The sequence below is a fragment of the Lissotriton helveticus genome, chromosome 2_1, assembly GCF_964261635.1.
Source record: "Lissotriton helveticus chromosome 2_1, aLisHel1.1, whole genome shotgun sequence".
Lineage (NCBI taxonomy): Eukaryota > Metazoa > Chordata > Amphibia > Caudata > Salamandridae > Lissotriton > Lissotriton helveticus.
Window position 1 is genome coordinate 2,039,158,907 of NC_136059.1, and position 16,953 is coordinate 2,039,175,859.

Here is a 16,953-nt window from a genome sequence, read left to right on the forward strand (position 1 = left end):
AATGTGGAGCAGTCATGTACTTCATCTCTTTCCTGTACTGGGCGTGCTATAAATGTGGCGGGATTTACAGTGTGACATCTCACCATTGCCAATGAAGGTAAAGCTAATATTATTTCATAACATGAAACTCATTGTGTGGTTAATGTGCCTTTTTCTGTCTTATCACAAACACTACATGTTCCATATGCAAAGTGAGAGAAGAGCCCATCACAATAGGTGTGCTTTTTACAGTACCAAAAACAGTGCTTGCAAGTGCTTTTTTGCATGGAAAGTGTCCTATCATTATTGGGTCTAATAATGCACTCTTGTAGGCAACTGGCTTTTGACCCAAAGAATATGTTTGTGTTAGTACTGATGTCATGGTTGTACCATTGCTATGGAAGAAAAGGAAGAACTCCTTGTTGTAATTTGGTGTACCAAACACAAAGGCAACACTTTTAGTTTCTTAAACATTGCTGTCATTTCCTCCGTAGAGTGTATGATTTATTTTGCTTGTTTTGCTTCTTTTATTCTATGCAATAATGATGCTATTAGTGAACTGTAATCAAACACCCCCTGTCTGACATAATGACAGAGGCTTATTAAATGTTGCATCTCTTTCACTGGTTTAGGCTCTGTCTTTTTTCTGATACATTCAGCTCTTTCTGGTGCAACTCTTCGGTCTGAGGCGGATGTTATTTGGCCCAAGGAATGCACTTCAGGAACTGTGTATTTCAATTTATCCTTTTCAACTCTGTACCTTTTTTATGCTAGGATTGTTAACAAATTGGTGGTATATTTTCTGCACTGTCCTCCCGACCTGCTACTTATCAAGATATCATCAACATATTACAGCATCACACTGTCACCCTGGAAGTTTGAAAGGTCATTTTTGACTACCGGTTAAATATACTAGGGGACTAACAGTACCCCTGTGGCAGACAAGTATACATATACTGGGTTCCTCTACAGGTAAATGTTGTTAGATATTGACTGTAGGGAGACACTATAGAAAGCATTTTTTAAATCAATCACTGAGAAATGTGTTGCATCAGCTGGGATGTTTGTCAATATTATTGACGGATTGAAATACCACTGGGAACTCAGGGATGTTTGTCAATAATATTGATGGATCTGGTACCACTGGGAACTCATGTACGACATTATTATTTAGGAGGCAATATTACTGTACGATCCTCCAAGTACCCCCCTTTGATATCTTTAACGGGTATATAGTAATATTGCAGGGTGAAACTCCTGGATATAGTACCCCCTGCTGCACCAATGCTGTAATAATGAGTGATATCTCCTCATCTGCTTCTTTTCACAATGGATGCTGTTCAACACTTGGTAAAAGTGCTTCTGCCTTTATGGTACTTTTTCTGGTGTTGGTGTCTGTATCAAACATACATCATATGGTCCTGTTGTCCACAACTGTGGTGATTGCTAAATCTTGGTCCTTCATAAAGTTGGGACTTGGCTTGTGTATAGATGTTCTTATCTCTAACTCTACCCGAATCGCTACTGCAATTTCCGACACCACTGTGAAAATTGCTGGCTTATTATCTTCAAACAGTTGTTCATCAAATAGGTTTTGTAATCTTAGTGCGGGTTTTATGAATATTACGTATGTCCATGTTGTTTCGTGCTTGACAGTGGCCGATATAATAGTAATTTCGATTCCATCTCTAGTTATCAAGGGTAGCATGTCCTGTAATTAATGTGATTGGGCTGTTCCTTGACATCTGAACAGTTATTATTGTGGTATTTATACTAATCTTCCCTTCAGTTGGGGTGCATTTGATATTATAGCATATACTGCCCTTAGAAACCCTCTTTCATCTGTGGGCCCGACTTGGTATTGTTTATTGATCTCTGCTCTCCTGAGTAACATCATTGATCTTTTTCAGAGTTGTGCAGACCATTGTACCATCAGACACAAAATGCATTGTCATATTTTTTTGGGACATCACATCCCTTCCTAAGTGATTAGCTGGAGATGATGGTGAGTATAAAACTTTTCTATCTACTAAAGCTTCTCCTGGTTCCATCTCAACTGATTCTGTAAATAGAACTGTTGTATAGTGTTTTAGGACCCTAGTGTAATTTTCCAGATTCATGCCCTTATATGGGGAACATCCTTTTCGACGTGGATTTTACACCGCAGTACTTTTAGAACGCGTCCTTTACAACGCAAGTCGTAACCACAACTTGCGCTGGAAGGCGCTAGAGGATAAAGAATAATAAATTTACTGTTCCAACTCCTTCCCTAGTATCTACGGGGACTGGTGTTGGAATAGTAAATTATATTATTTACTATCTGCGCCCCCAACGCAAGTCGGGGTTACGACTTGCGTTGTAAAAGCACGCGTTGTGACGGTACGTGTCGTACCGTCATACATCCCCTTATATAGGTATAAAATACCGTATCCTTATATAGCCATAGAAATCATAACCATATTAAGACACAACTCAAGTAGTCCTAATACGGCTTGTCTACTTCCACTAGTTCCGAAAATCTACAACGACTTCTTGGAAAAACCCGCCTTCAGCAGTCAAGGACTTCCCCCTGCATGATATTAATTTATCCAAGAATCATGGAGTTTTCAGAGAATTAAGTCTCTAATGATGTTACTATGTCCAATCTTACATCAAACTCGGGACCTTCAAGGTATAAATATGCCCACACTTTTCCAAACAAACACACAGTGGTTTGGAGTAGTTCGACTATCTACTTGCCGGACGCGCCCTGCTGCAGCAAGTGCCAAAGGAAGCCGACCCTCCAGCTGAGGCACTGAGAGGCACTGTACTTTCTCCTGCCGAGAAATCCAGCTCCAGTGTTTCCAGGCTACCCTTGCAGGTTGCTGGGAAATCGAGTCCTGAGAGAGAGATACCAGACCTCCTACATTCTAAAACCAAGGTATGGAGCTGATTAGACCCTAAGAGAATTCTTGGATAGATTCTTGGCAAAAGAATACTGAAACTAAACTACACCTCACTTACATCTTCCCTTGTACTAGACCTAGGTTAGGTTCACCGGGGTAGGCATATTTTAGAAACACCAGTTGAGTACTTTTAGTCATTATTTATCACTGTATGTATTTTATGCATTTCATGTATTTTATGGCTGAGAAACCATATCATGCTTTTACAATATTATTTTATAATACCCTTCGTACTGTACGCTTTGTAATTTACCGCAAGTATTACAATTGCAGCAGTTCATTTCTTATGCTTGAGAAAGAAGACTGTTCAATAAACACCTTTTATTGAAAACGCCCGTCTCTCTATTTCTCTGCACCTCTGGTGAAACGAAGCATGCACGATTGACTGAGTGAAATAACTATCTATTGTTTCCGCGACTCTAGAGATATATTTCTTATTCTTGGGAAACAAAGTTGTCATATTTTGAGCGGTTGTCAGAAACTAATCCCTTCTTGTTCATTCGAGAAAGTTTCTAGTGACCTCTGAGCTAGCAGGCACACACACAATTAAGTCTAGTATGTTTGGTAGAGACCTAGTCGACTTCAGTCCTACGTCTAAACTACAGGATACACTATTCCAATGTGCAGAGCCTTTTGGGAATATAGAGCCAGATGTAGGTAGCCCAATACCGGTCGGAAACGGCCGAAAATACCGATTTTCGGCCGTTTCCGACCGGTATTGTGCTTTTGGGATGTAGGGGACAGAAAATCGTCCGAATCGGTAAATTTACCGAATCAGTAATTTTACCGAATCGGTGAATTTACCGATTCGGTAAAATACCGATTCAGTAACTAAGAAGTTGTAAAATTGAAAATTGAGATGTAGGTAAGCTCTTAAATACCGAATTTGCTTGAAATTCGGTATTTAAGTGTCTGTATTTACCATGGATTGAAATCAGGTGGTAACCAGGTGCAGCCTATAAAAAAGGACCCAAAATGCAATACTTTTTTCACAATGGCGGCATTCTATGTCATTGGGAGGCGGCTACGGCTACGGGAGGAAGGAGAGAGGGAATGGCTGAGACAGGAGCAGGTCTACAGACAGAGGATCACCTTGTTCATGCTCACAGAGCCGGAGATTCTCCAGAGGTACAGGTTGGACCCAGACACCATCTTGGACCTCATCAGGGACCTCCACCCACTGTTGGAGCACACTACCCCAAGGGCACACGCCATTCCACCCCACGTGCATGTGCTGTGCAGCCTACACTTGCTTGTGTCTGGGAATTACCAGAGTGTGGTTGTTGCGGTAGGTGGGGTGACCCAGAGCAGCCTGTCACGCTTTTTCACCAAATTCCTTGATGCCACGGTACAGAGGATGGACCAGTATATATCTTTCCCTGCAACCCATGCTGAACTGCTACAAACAGATACTGACTTTTATCTGATGGCGCATTTCCCCAATATCATTGGCTGCATTGATGGCACCCACATTCCCATTTGTCCCCCTGCTGCCACCGAATACATATATAGGAATAGAAAGTCCACCCACACCATCAATGTACAGGTGATCTGCAATGCCAAGTGCGCCATCACTGACATTGTGGCAAAATTTCCTGGGAGTATCCAGGACTCCTTCATACTTCAAAACAGCGGTATCTATGCATGGCTGACAGCAGGGGAATTTGGTGAAGGGTACCTGCTAGGTAAGACACAGTGTGCAACCCCATTAACACCTATTGCAGAAAGAAGTACATGTATGCATGTGAGTAATGTACTCCCATTTCCTTTTAGGAGACAGTGCATATGCCCTCCGCTCCTTCATCCTCACCCCCTACCTCAACCCCTCAACACCCAGCCAAAGGAGATTTAACAGGGCCCACAAGAGCACAAGAAACATTGTGAGCGTACCTTTGGTATATGGAAGAGCAGGTTCAGGTGCCTGCATAAGAGTGGAGGTGCCCGGCAGTATACCCCCATCACCTGCTGTAAAATCATTTCTGCCTGTGCCATGTTGCACAACCTTGCCGTAAAGAAGGGCACAGAGGTGGAGTTATCATACTTTAAGGATCATGACGATGAGGTTGCTGTGCCTGAACCACAACCAGCTGGAGTGTCAACACCAAGTGATGGTAGATGCAGACATGAGAAGATTACACGCAACTATTGCTGAGTAAGTAATGAGACACAGACATGTTGTGTATGGGACCAATGTTTTTTAATGGTGCCACAACGTTCAAGCACATAAGTGCAAAATAAAATGTAATACACGTGGGGCCTGTATGTCCCGGGTTACTTCACCCATGAACGGTAATGTCACTTGTGCCCGCGCTTGCCTAAGCCACTTGGATGTTGTTCGCTTTGTTCAGCGTGCCCTGCAGCCTCAGCTTGGCGCCTGGTACTCCTCCGTGTCTCCACATTTGAGCTTGCCATGCTGCTCCGGCTACTTGAGTCATCACCCTCTGGCACGTCCAGGGCAGGATTCAGTGCTGTGTGGGATATCAGCATTGCCTCTAGAGCACTGGTCATTCTGGCCATGCCCCTGGTGACCTCAGTGGTATTCTGTGTCAATGCCTCCTGCATATTTATGCCTCTCCTGCATAGCAGGGATGTGGAAGTGGCCAAGCGATTGATGGCCGTATTCTGGGCACGGGCATCCCTGCGCCATGTGTGTGTCACACTGTCAAGTTTTGTGCATAGCTGCGTTACAGATTGGCTCATCTGCTGCATCCCTGCTGCAATGTCCCTATTTGTTTGTGCTACTCCTTTAGTCGCCTCCACTATGTCGCTCATGCCCTTCCCTATGTCTCCTATGTGCACATTCAGGGCTCTGATTTGGCGTTGGCAGGCTTGGATTGATTTGCCCTGCATCCTTTGAATGTGCACCATGTTACCCTCCAGCCCACGGAACACAGTGCTCTCACCACGTCCACCTGCACTGCTGCATCTGCGTGGTCTTCTGCGAGAAGGGCCCATCTCATTTATGGACTGCAGTGCTGTTGAACTCTCATCCACAGTGTCTTCAGCCTCCCCCTCCCCCTCTGCTGCCTCCATTGTTGATAGTGGGGCCACGACACGCCTCCTTGCTGGTTGGGTTACAGGAGTGGACTGGAGCAGAGATGGTGAGATTTCTGGAGAAAATTGCATCTGAGGGGATTGGGAAAGCTGTGGGGAGTGCAGCAACTCTGGGGTCAGTACAGTGTCATCTTCCTGGGAGATGCCAGTTGTGTCACCTTTGTCCTGCGAGACTTGCACTCAGCTTGGACCTGCTCCATCACTCTCCTCCCTCTCTGGTGCAGTCCCTTCTGTGTCAGTGGGTCGGCTGCGTGATTTGGCCCCAAGGTATAAATGAGCGTATATTAAATGAGTGCTACTGTGTCACGGTCACTACAATAAATGATTTACACATTTCACTTTCATTTATCTGCAATAATTTCACTAACTTGCTGATGTCTGCGCTGTTACACATGTTCATACATTTGCTGACTACATGTCCCATAATGCATTGCTCCTGTTTAGTACTAGCAGTACTGGACTGGGGTTTGCTTGTCCACAAAGGGTGAAGGGAAGCAGGTTGGCATGGGGTGTCATGCTGCGCATGCGTCTTACCTTTTTTTGGTGCACCTCTGGCTGAGCTGTACACATCTCCCAGTCCGCAGACGCTGTCTGCCTCAATGGTTGAGGCCACCGACTCCTCCAGGTCAGTCAGGGGGGGCTGTGTTCCTGCCTCCACCGGTTAGGCCTGCCTGCTTGTGGATTTCAGCCATTTTCCTCTTGGTGAGGCTCCTGAGGTCATAGAACATTTTTTTCAGATCCTCAGTGTTCCTGGATGTGACTCCCACAGCATTCACCTTTTCAACAATTGCCTGCCAGATTTTTCTTTTGCAGACTCGGCAACAGTGAGGGATTGCCTGCCAAAAAGTTTGGTGTGCACCCTCACTACCTCCTCCACAAGTACCTGCAGCTCCATGCTGCTGAACTTCATTTTCCTCTTCCTGTCTAGCTTTTGGCTTTCACTGCTGCTTGCCATTTTTCAGTTCATAAACTTTCAATAAACTCTCCCTGCTGCTCTGTGACTCTACTCAGCTCTGACTGCCTCTCCAGAACTTTCTAATTAGTTGCAGCTGCCTGGGTAGCCACTTCCTGGTAGGGAGGGGGAGTGTGTTTGCACCTGATTGGCTGCCTTCATTGGTTTCACTTTTGTTTTTTATTTTTCCCGATTCGGTATTTACCGATTCGGTATTTACCGAATCAGTATTTCCCATGCAATCCTATGGCCAAAAAGGCCAATAGGAATGAATAGGGTATACCGATTCGGTAAATACCGAATAGGTAAATACCGATTCGATAAATACCGAGTCTCCGATACCGAATTTTACCGATTCGGTAAATATTACCGATTTTTTTCCTACATTGCATTTACCGATTCTGAAATACCGATTTGGTAAAATTCGGTATTTTAGAATCGGTAAATACTATTTATCTTCATCTGGCCCATAGGAACTACACTACATGGTGCCCAACATTTGGGAAGGCGATAATTTAACGCTAGATTCTAGAGTAACTCAGTCGTGCTTTTCACACAGACCCCTTTTTCCCGTAAAATACTCCAATAGACTTCTGGAGTGGGTTAAAGGATAAAATATCCACTTTAAACTGAAGAGAAAAAAATCCTATGTATTAGTTTTTAGTTAGTTTAATGTTGAAGGATACAACGTTCTAAAATATCGTGCTTCTAATCTTTGGCTCCTTGAAACTTGTTCTGCAAACACTTACGGTCAACAAAATAATGGAAAGTGACGACGAGAGAGAGAGAGAGAGAGCTGCACTAGCAGCTCAGGCAGTTTTGGATAACACAAATCTCCAACAAAATGACCGAGATGCAATACTGATCCCGGTAAATATAAGGAAAACCATTACTATAAAACTTATAGAAAAAGGAATATCACCCAGATGTGGTAAAGTAATATTTGTTATAGAGGCACATGAATATCGGCAGACAGAGGTATTCTATTTATGGATTCTATTTCCTGCAGCAAATGCAGCAACACACGAGTTCCACTACTATAAATTAGAGGAACCACCAGCGGAATACATTCCTTTCGAGGACGTTGAAATTCCACTAACTTACCAAGAGCATCAGCTCTGGTTTAATGGCGCCCTACAACATCAAAATCACATTACCAGGCTCGGTCAACTAGGTAGACCAGGAGCAACATGGCCGGTACTAGCCAGATCTACACCACATCCTGACATTGAAACAATGACAGGTCCTAAACTGTTAGCTCAGCTAAAACAGCTGATTAAAATACACAGGCAGTTGGTTCAATATGTCATGAGGACTTTAACAATCCAACCAGCTGTAAGAATTCCACAGCACATCCCTCATCAAGGGAACACAAACAAAAATTACACCACAGACTATACAGTCAGTCATTGGTAAATTGCCCGCAAAACGAGAACAAATTCCGTTCTGGTTAGCACAAAAAATTACTCAAATAGAGGCAGTATTCCCTGATAGTACACCTCATGAGAAACACAGGATTCTGACAATCTGTTTTCCAATGGGGATTGCACCACACGTGGAGGACTGCGACACTTGGGGTACAGTCTTTGCTTCAATCTACACTAAAACACATGGTGTCCCATCTATGGCGGTAATACCAAACGTTCTGAGACGGAGTCAAAATGAATACAGTCCAGAACCGGCCTTAAATCTGGGTATGAAATTACTGAAAGACTTCAAACAGGTCTCGGCTATACTATTAGCCAGCATTAAAGGTGAAGCAGCATCCGTGGCGATCCGCCAAAAACTAAAAGAAACAGATATTACTGAGCAATCGTATGAGCTTGCCAGAATTATTGAAAAATCCTATGAAGAACTAGGTAGAGATAGTTTGGGTGGGAAACCAGTAAAACCTTAACTAACTGAAAATCCTGAAAATGTTTTTATTAAAAATAATCTCACTACTGCCAAAAAGAAGTGGGAAAACACAGACATAGAAATAGGGATCATTTGAAAAAACATGACAGATATCAAGATAATGATGCACGTTCCTCTCGTACCTTTCAGACTTCCTCGCAGAAATCCGAAAGAAGAGGATGTTCAGAACAAAAAGAAGAACGAGTGAAGTCTAAAGACGAACAGCACTTTCCAAAAAATAAGAAAACCCAATTTACGAAAAAGAAGGTAGCAAGTCTAAAGATCAGACATGCCGAGGATCTTGAGGACAAAACTCAAGAATGGGGAGTGGGCCCAAACAATGCTAGACAGCGCAGCACAGGTAACCATAGCTCGCAAGATCCTGAAGGATCATCTGGAGACAGTGGACTGAAGTATCCAAGTTGAAACTGCAGATACCAGGGTTAGTGCACCACATAAGTTATATGAAGTAACACTCCGGATGGAGGGGGACAAACCAAGAAAAATTAGAGCACTCTTTTGGGGGAAGCTCTCTAAGGGTTATGACATTCTTCTAGCTGAACAAGACTGGCCACTTGAATTTGTCAGGGAGTGCCCACATGGCGAAGATATAATTATGCCAGCCTTCTCAAATCAATTCATAAAAAAACACATATGCTAGGAAATGGGCTATAGCCCAGGTCCCAGCACTATATGAAAATCATGTAGGATATGATGAGAATTCCCCTCACCATAAAATCCAGTTGAAAACTCAACCAACAATGCCACGGCAATATCCTGTAAAACAGGAAGCTAAAAAACAGGTCAGGGAGATTTTAAATCAACTTGAATAGTAAGGGGTGATTGAAACATGCACCTCATCAATGAACAATCCTTTGTTTCCTGTCTCCAAACCAGACAATTCATATCGTCTAGTTTTGGATTACAGACATCTAAACTCTTGTTGCAAAACTTTTGCAGTACAAAATGCACATAATGCAGCACTGATGAATAACATTGTGCGCAAAAAATATAAAACTACATTAGATATCTCAAATGGTTTCTTTTGTCAAAACATTGCACCTGAAAGCAGGTATTTGACCTCTTTCTCCTTAATGGGGCACAGCGACAATTTTACCGTCTCCCCCAGGGATTCAAGAATAGTCCAGGGTTATTTTCAGCCAGCTTAAAGGAGTTACTACAAATGTACGATGATGAGGCATTGTCCTATGTCGATGACATCTATCTTACAGATGATGATTTGGACGTACACTTGAAAAGAGTGAACACCATAATACTTGGGTTCGCCTCTGAAGGGTACAAATTCAATTTTAAGAAATCACGAATTGCCCACCTCAACATCCTATTTTTGGGATATGCGTTATCAAGTGAAGGCAAAAGCCTGGCAGCAAACTTTCTAGAGAAATGTGCGCTTCTCCAACCTCCAAAAACGCTAAAAAACTTACAGTCAATTCTAGGTTTCCTGAATTTTGGAAGAACATAGGTTCTAAACTTTGCAGAAAGGGTTAAACCTCTCTATGAACTAATCAAACCTGATTTCAAACCTACAAATTGGACACAAAAACACACAGAAATTGTGCGTTCAGTGCAAACAGACATGTTAGCAAAAACACAGTTACAAACACGTGACAGCGTGCGTAACCTAGTGATCTGAATCATCCCAGGGAGATGCGGATTAACATACCTAACCTTTAACGAAGGTGAGACGGTACCAATAGCATACAAGTCACACTTGTACACACAAGCTGAAATGAAATTCACTTCAACAGAAAAAATACTGACAGCGCTTCAGACTGATGTATCAAAAGAAAGAGCCCTCGTACAGGGTAAACGCATTAAAATCGTTACACCTGCACCTGCCTTAGAGGCAGTGACAAAAGCAAGCATTCCAAATGCAAAAGCTCTACATCCGAGATGGATACAATGTGTTAATTCTCTTTCTGCAACAGATGTTGAATACGTTTTTGACCCGTATTTAAAAACACAAGAAATCCTACAATACGAATTAGAATGTCCTCTGCCGACTGAAAATCTGCCACTTGAACATTACGGCTGTATAATATATACAGACGGATCAGCACAGCCCGCAATTGGGGATATACAAGCTTACAGTGCTGCATGCGCGATTGTTAAAGGTCGCTGGCGTGAAGGTAAATTTAGACCTATGGTCACAAAAACTCAATCTCTCGGAGACTGTACAGTTCAGCGAGCTGAACTACAGGCTTTCAAGAAGGCGCTTGAAAATACCGATCGCGAATTCCCCACACTCATAGGGGCCGATTATGATGGCGGACGGATGCATGACCGCTGGGATGGAGGCGGCGGAAAATGCACCTCATCGTCCGCCAGCAGGGGGCCTTACGTCCGCCACATTAGGAAGGGGAACTGGGCACATTTACCGTCCGCCACGTAAAAACGTGAACCGCCGCGGGAATAAACCAGACACCACGTCGGACGGAGCCAATCCAGGCTCACCGCCGTGCGGAATGATGTCCTGACCATCCGCAATATTACGTTGTCGTAAACAAACCAGAACACCGCAGTGGAAACACCTCCATCTCATAGACGGCGGAAGCACCACTATGGAGAGGGAAAACAGTGCCACGAGACCCACCGCGCGGACCCGACCGCTATGGATCCAGCCCTACATGCCTTCCTGGCCCTGTTCCTACTACCACTACCAGCAAGTCATGCACCGTCGTGGACACTGCCGCAGGTACGCAAGCATGCAATACACAAATACCACACCACAGCATGCATGAACACTGGTACCTGTCCATACCAGCAGCGTCAGATTGGTAACGAGGGCACTAGGTCAATGCCCGAGGGGCCGGTGTCCAGTCCTAGCTGAGGGCTGCTCTTTTGGGCAGACTTGGTGGACCGATTTGGGCGGTTACTGCATTTTCAAATGACCACCAGCGGCCCAGTGTGTGCCTGAGAGGCCTTTCTGGAGGTAAATGTGCATCCATTGCCACCCTCTCATCAATGACAGAGATGTCACTCCCTTCCTCTTGCTGGGCCGGCCCAGTAATAAATGTATATTGAGCGGTGCAAGGGGCATGATCAAAAGTCGCCTCACTTGTTTTCAGGTGCGTCACCAGTGTTAACTAATCCCTGGTTTTTGTAACTCACACCCCTTTTGTAATAGAATTTCAATGAAGCAGTGCATACATGCCAATATTTTAGGACAGGGACGTGGGAGATTTAAAATAAAACATCGGGTGAATGAAAATTCCCCATTGATTTATATTGTAGAAAATGCAATTTCAGGTGGGAGACAGGTGAAATAAATCCATTTGTGGCCTGAAAAATCGGTAGTCTCCCGCCTGAATTGGGTCTATTGGCATGTATGGCAGTGTTTTGCAAGGCAATATGCAAATGTGGGCCACTTTTGTTTTGGCCTGCCCGGGCCACTTGTAAATCCCTATACAACCCTGCACACCATACAGGATCACACACAAGTGCACCCACACCAGTCCCACCTCAGCACAATCACCCCCCGCATCAGGCACACGCTGCACACGCAACACCACAGCCAGCCCACGGACATCGCACCATAGCGGCGCACACGCCAGAACCCAAGTATCCAAGATACCAGCAAGGCAGACAGGTAGGCATGGGCCGTCCAATCAGCCCACAGGGCCTCCACCCCACCACACACACAGAAGGCACACCACACACACAAGGAGACATGCAGGAGCATCAACAAGTCCCCCAGCCCCACCCCCTCCCAGGCAGCTGCACATAGGCCATCCCTCCCCCCCACCCCAACCTGCTGGACAAGCACAGAATGTTGAGGTGAACATGAACACAAGACACCCAACCACAGGGCAATGGCAACACAATCACCAAAAGGCACCCCACATTGATGCCAAGTACACTCTGTACAATCACAAATACAACACACACATCACACATGAACATCAACCACCACAAACACACCACCAGACCATACACAAGCCACCAATACCCACAGCCAGACACACATAGCAGAAGCCAGCTGCAATGGAGAGCATGCACACAGATACTCAAAACTAAGGGGACACTCAAGAAAAGGCATATGGACAACACAAAGCATGTCTACAGCACATACAAGAGAAGCAACACAGCACAACGCCACCGTCTAGCAAACAACACCTGGATGGCACAGTCAAGCAATGCAAAACACAGTTAACTGTGTGCAACAACAACTCTGGGTGACAAGAAGGCAAGCCTTGCAGAGGCACAATAAACATAGGAAGTGCACAAAGTCAAATGCAGAAGATCAGAAGGATGCACATCAGGGCAATGTAAGCCAAAATACACTCACAGCACTGCAGGCATGACAAGTAGTGGGAGAAAATAAACAGATGTACAACCACACATCACAGGGACACAAAAAGAACCTCCACAACACTAAGCAGGACACAGACAACATCATATCCTGGAAGGGTAGTGGTGCTACTGTAGACACGCAGACAACCAGCAATACACTTACACAAGCAAAACTCAGGAACACACAGGTGCCAACAACATCAACAGAGCCCAGTGCAGCAACAACAGTTGGAGAGCATACAACCTACAAGCATTGCAAACCAGGACAAGAACCTGACATAAGAGCAAAGGGACAAAGGACACACTGGCACATTGGCCCTGTGCACAGTCCTGCAACACAAACACAGTGGAATAGATTAACGGATGGTGAGGCACACACATTGGCAAGCTAAGGGAATAGGACACACAACACACAAGTGAACTGTAACTCATAACCAAACAGGTCAACAGTGCACCGCACACAAATACAAGGAGCAGCAACACACAAAGGGGATGATGCACATACCAAGAAACAGGATAGAATGAGCACAAATCACACATACTATACTGGAGAACAAACACACACAGGTGACATCAGTGAGAGACAACACGCCTCTACCATGTCAATGGAATAGAATAGGGCTGCACACTGAACACACACTGTGAGCAGACACATATCCCATCAACAACACAGACTTGCCTGTCACACACCCTGCATACTCACAGTTGCCAGCAACAACAACTAGGTGGACCACATGACTGCAATGAAACCACAACACACTGCACTGCCAGAACACCCACATGTGCACCCAAGCACAAGACACACAATGCAAACAGACTGGCACACAGCACCTGGCTCATACACTGCGTAGCTGCCAAATATAGGAGCATCCACACCACCACCACAAAGTCTTCCCCTCACATCCCATCCCATCACAATTGCACACATACAACTTAGCACATGTGACTAGGAAGGCAGGCCATCACCAGAAGAGCATACATCGACATTGCTGTTGACACATCAACAACCATCACACATACATGATGGACCCTGGACCGGCTGCCTGTCTATGATGGGGATATAATCCCCACCTTGATAGCAACAATATCAGCTATTGACATATGTACAAATGGGGAGTGTAGATAACTTGTAGTTAGACTAAAAGATCCCTCTGAGTCCACCTGCCTCTGTCACAAAGACAAGACAAAATCTATTGCCTGTTACAGCTGAAAACAAATACAGACCTTTGGTCATGTGAAAGTGGTAGACAGGGCATGTTGTAAATCACAAGAAATACACAATGCAAGTACACAACAAGCACGGACACTGACAAAGTACACAACATGAGTAACTGACTTTATTAAACATCACAAAGATATCACTCTGATGTACCCAGGAGCCAGCCCAGTGGCCAGTACACATTGCAGAGCATGTCCATGAGAAGCTGCACAACAAAGGGGCAAGATGCAGCACAGTTCCAACCAGGGCAATGAGAGAGTGCAGAGCATGTCCATGAGAAGCTGCACAACCAAGGGGCAAGATGCAGCACAGTTCCAACCAGGGCAATGAGAGAGTGCAGAGCATGTCCACGTGAAGCTGCACAACCAAGGGGCAAGATGCAGCACAGTTCCAACCAAGGCAATGAGAGAGTGCAGAGCATGTCCATGAGAAGCTGCACAACCAGGGGCAAGAAGCAGCACAGTTCGAACCAGGGCAGTGAGAGAGTGCAGAGCATGTCCATGACAAGCTACACAACTAAGGGGCAAGATGCAGCACAGTTCCAACCAGGGCAATGAGAGAGTGCAGAGCATGTCCATGAGAAGCTGCACAACTAAGGGGAAAGATGCACCACAGTACCCACAGAGCCAGTGGACAGAACAGAGCATGTACATCAGAGGCAGCACAAGTCAGTGGAACATTGCATCATAACTCAAACAGGGCCAGTGGGCAGATCAAAAGCAGGTACATCTGAGGCAGCACAATTCAGTTGCACATTGCATCATAACTCAAACAGGGCCAGTGGGCAGAACAGAAGCAGGTACATCTGAGACAGCACAAGTCAGTGGCACATTGCATCATAACTCAAACAGGGCCAGTGGCCAGAACAGAAGCAGGTACATCTGAGGCAGCACAGGGAAATGTGGTGCACATACACTGCCATGGAAAACAACACAGCCAGGGTGCCTACAATGGACAGTCCAGCCAGCAATGTGAAAGAGATATATGTGAGGGTGGCTTAAACTCACACCAGAGAATCAGGTGGACTGTGTACTATTGGAGGTGCAGACACACTAGCAGCACCTGACATAGGAGACTGAACAACAGACACAGCACTAGCATCTGATACATGTGTGATAGCTCCATATACAGTGGCAGTACCTGACACAGGAGAGTGAACAACAGACACCATGCTAGTATCTTCTACATGAGAGTGAACCACAGATACAGTCCTAATATCTGAGACAGGAGAGTGAACAACAGACACAGTGCTAGTATCTAATACATGTGAATGAACAACAGACACAGTGGCAGTACCTGATACAGGAGAGCGAACAACAGACACAGTGCTAGTATCTGACACCTGAGAGTGGACAACAGACACAGTGCCAGTATCTGACACATGAGAGTGAACTGCAGCTGAGGTAGTGAGATCACTGTACTGATGACCCACTGGGCTGTATGGTTCCGGAGGCTGGTTGGCACTGGGAGCTGGAGACAGCTGTACAGGAGAGACAGTATGAGGCTCAGTTGTTTGCGGTGTGTGTCTACGCTTTTTGGGGATCTGTGCGGTCGGTCTGGACTTGATAGGATTGGGGAGTGGCGCTGGCTCCACAGCCACACTTCCCATCAAAGGTGGATCATGTCTGCTCTCTGGGGACATGCTTGACCAAGCTGAAAGCTTGCTCTGGCCCTGCCTCCTGCCCTCAAACACTTGTGTAACAGGGGACCCCACAACACTGTACTCCCTCCTCTGCTTCACAGGGGTGGTGTTGGGAGTCGAGGTATGGGGTGAATCTACCTCTGAGACATGTATCTTACGATCTCTCACTAACACCAGCTTCAGGGGAGGCATGGCTGATGGCTGTATGTCCTCGGAGGATGTCTTGTCCTTGGGAGTCGCCTTGTCCTTGGGAGGTGCCTTGTCCTTGGGAGGTGCCTTGTCCTTGGGAGGTGCCTTGTTCCTGGGAGATGCCTTGTCCCTGGGAGGTGCCTTGTCCTTGGCAGATGCCTTGTCCTTGGGAGGTGCCTTGTCCTTGGGAGGTGCTTTGTCCCTGGGAGATGCCTTGTCCTTGGGAGGTGCCTTGTCCTTGGGAGGTGCCTTTTCCTTGGGAGGTGCCTTACCCTTTGGAGATGCCTTGTCCCTGGGAGATGCCTTTTCCGTGGAAGTTGCCTTGTCATTGGGAGCTGCCTTGTCCTTGGGAGGTGCCTTGTCCCTGGGAGATGCCTTGTCCCTGGGAGGTGCCTTGTCCTTGGGAGATCCCTTGTCCTTGGGAGGTGCCTTGTCCTTGGGAGGTGCCTTGTCCCTGGGAGATGTCTTGTCCTTGGGAGTTGCCTTGTCCTTGAGAGGTGCCTTTTCCTTGGGAGGTGCCTTTCCCTTGGGAGATGCCTTATCCCTGGGAGATGCATTTTCCCTGGAAGATGCCTTGTCCTTGGTATGTGCCTTGTACTTGGGAGATGCCTTGTCCCTGGGAGTGGACATGGATGGGGACGCCTGAGTGCCCTGTGTCTCATCTGAGGAGCAGCTTACGTCGTGCCCTGGGCTGCCTCTATCTTTCCCAGAGGATGGTGTCTGTGGCCTGTGTTGCTTTGCCTGCTGCTTGTGTTGGCTCCGT

At 45.8% G+C, this 16,953-nt stretch overlaps 1 long non-coding RNA gene across 1 annotated transcript in view; it reads left to right on the top strand.

The window, feature by feature from the left end:
• The first annotated feature begins 1,895 nt into the window (after positions 1-1,895).
• LOC144819028 (uncharacterized) overlaps positions 1,896-16,953 on the top strand; it is a 231,077-nt gene continuing 216,019 nt past the window's right edge. Inside the window, exon 1 of the long non-coding RNA XR_013607201.1 lies at positions 1,896-1,984. This is a non-coding gene — a long non-coding RNA (uncharacterized LOC144819028). The remainder of the gene's footprint in view (positions 1,985-16,953) is intronic.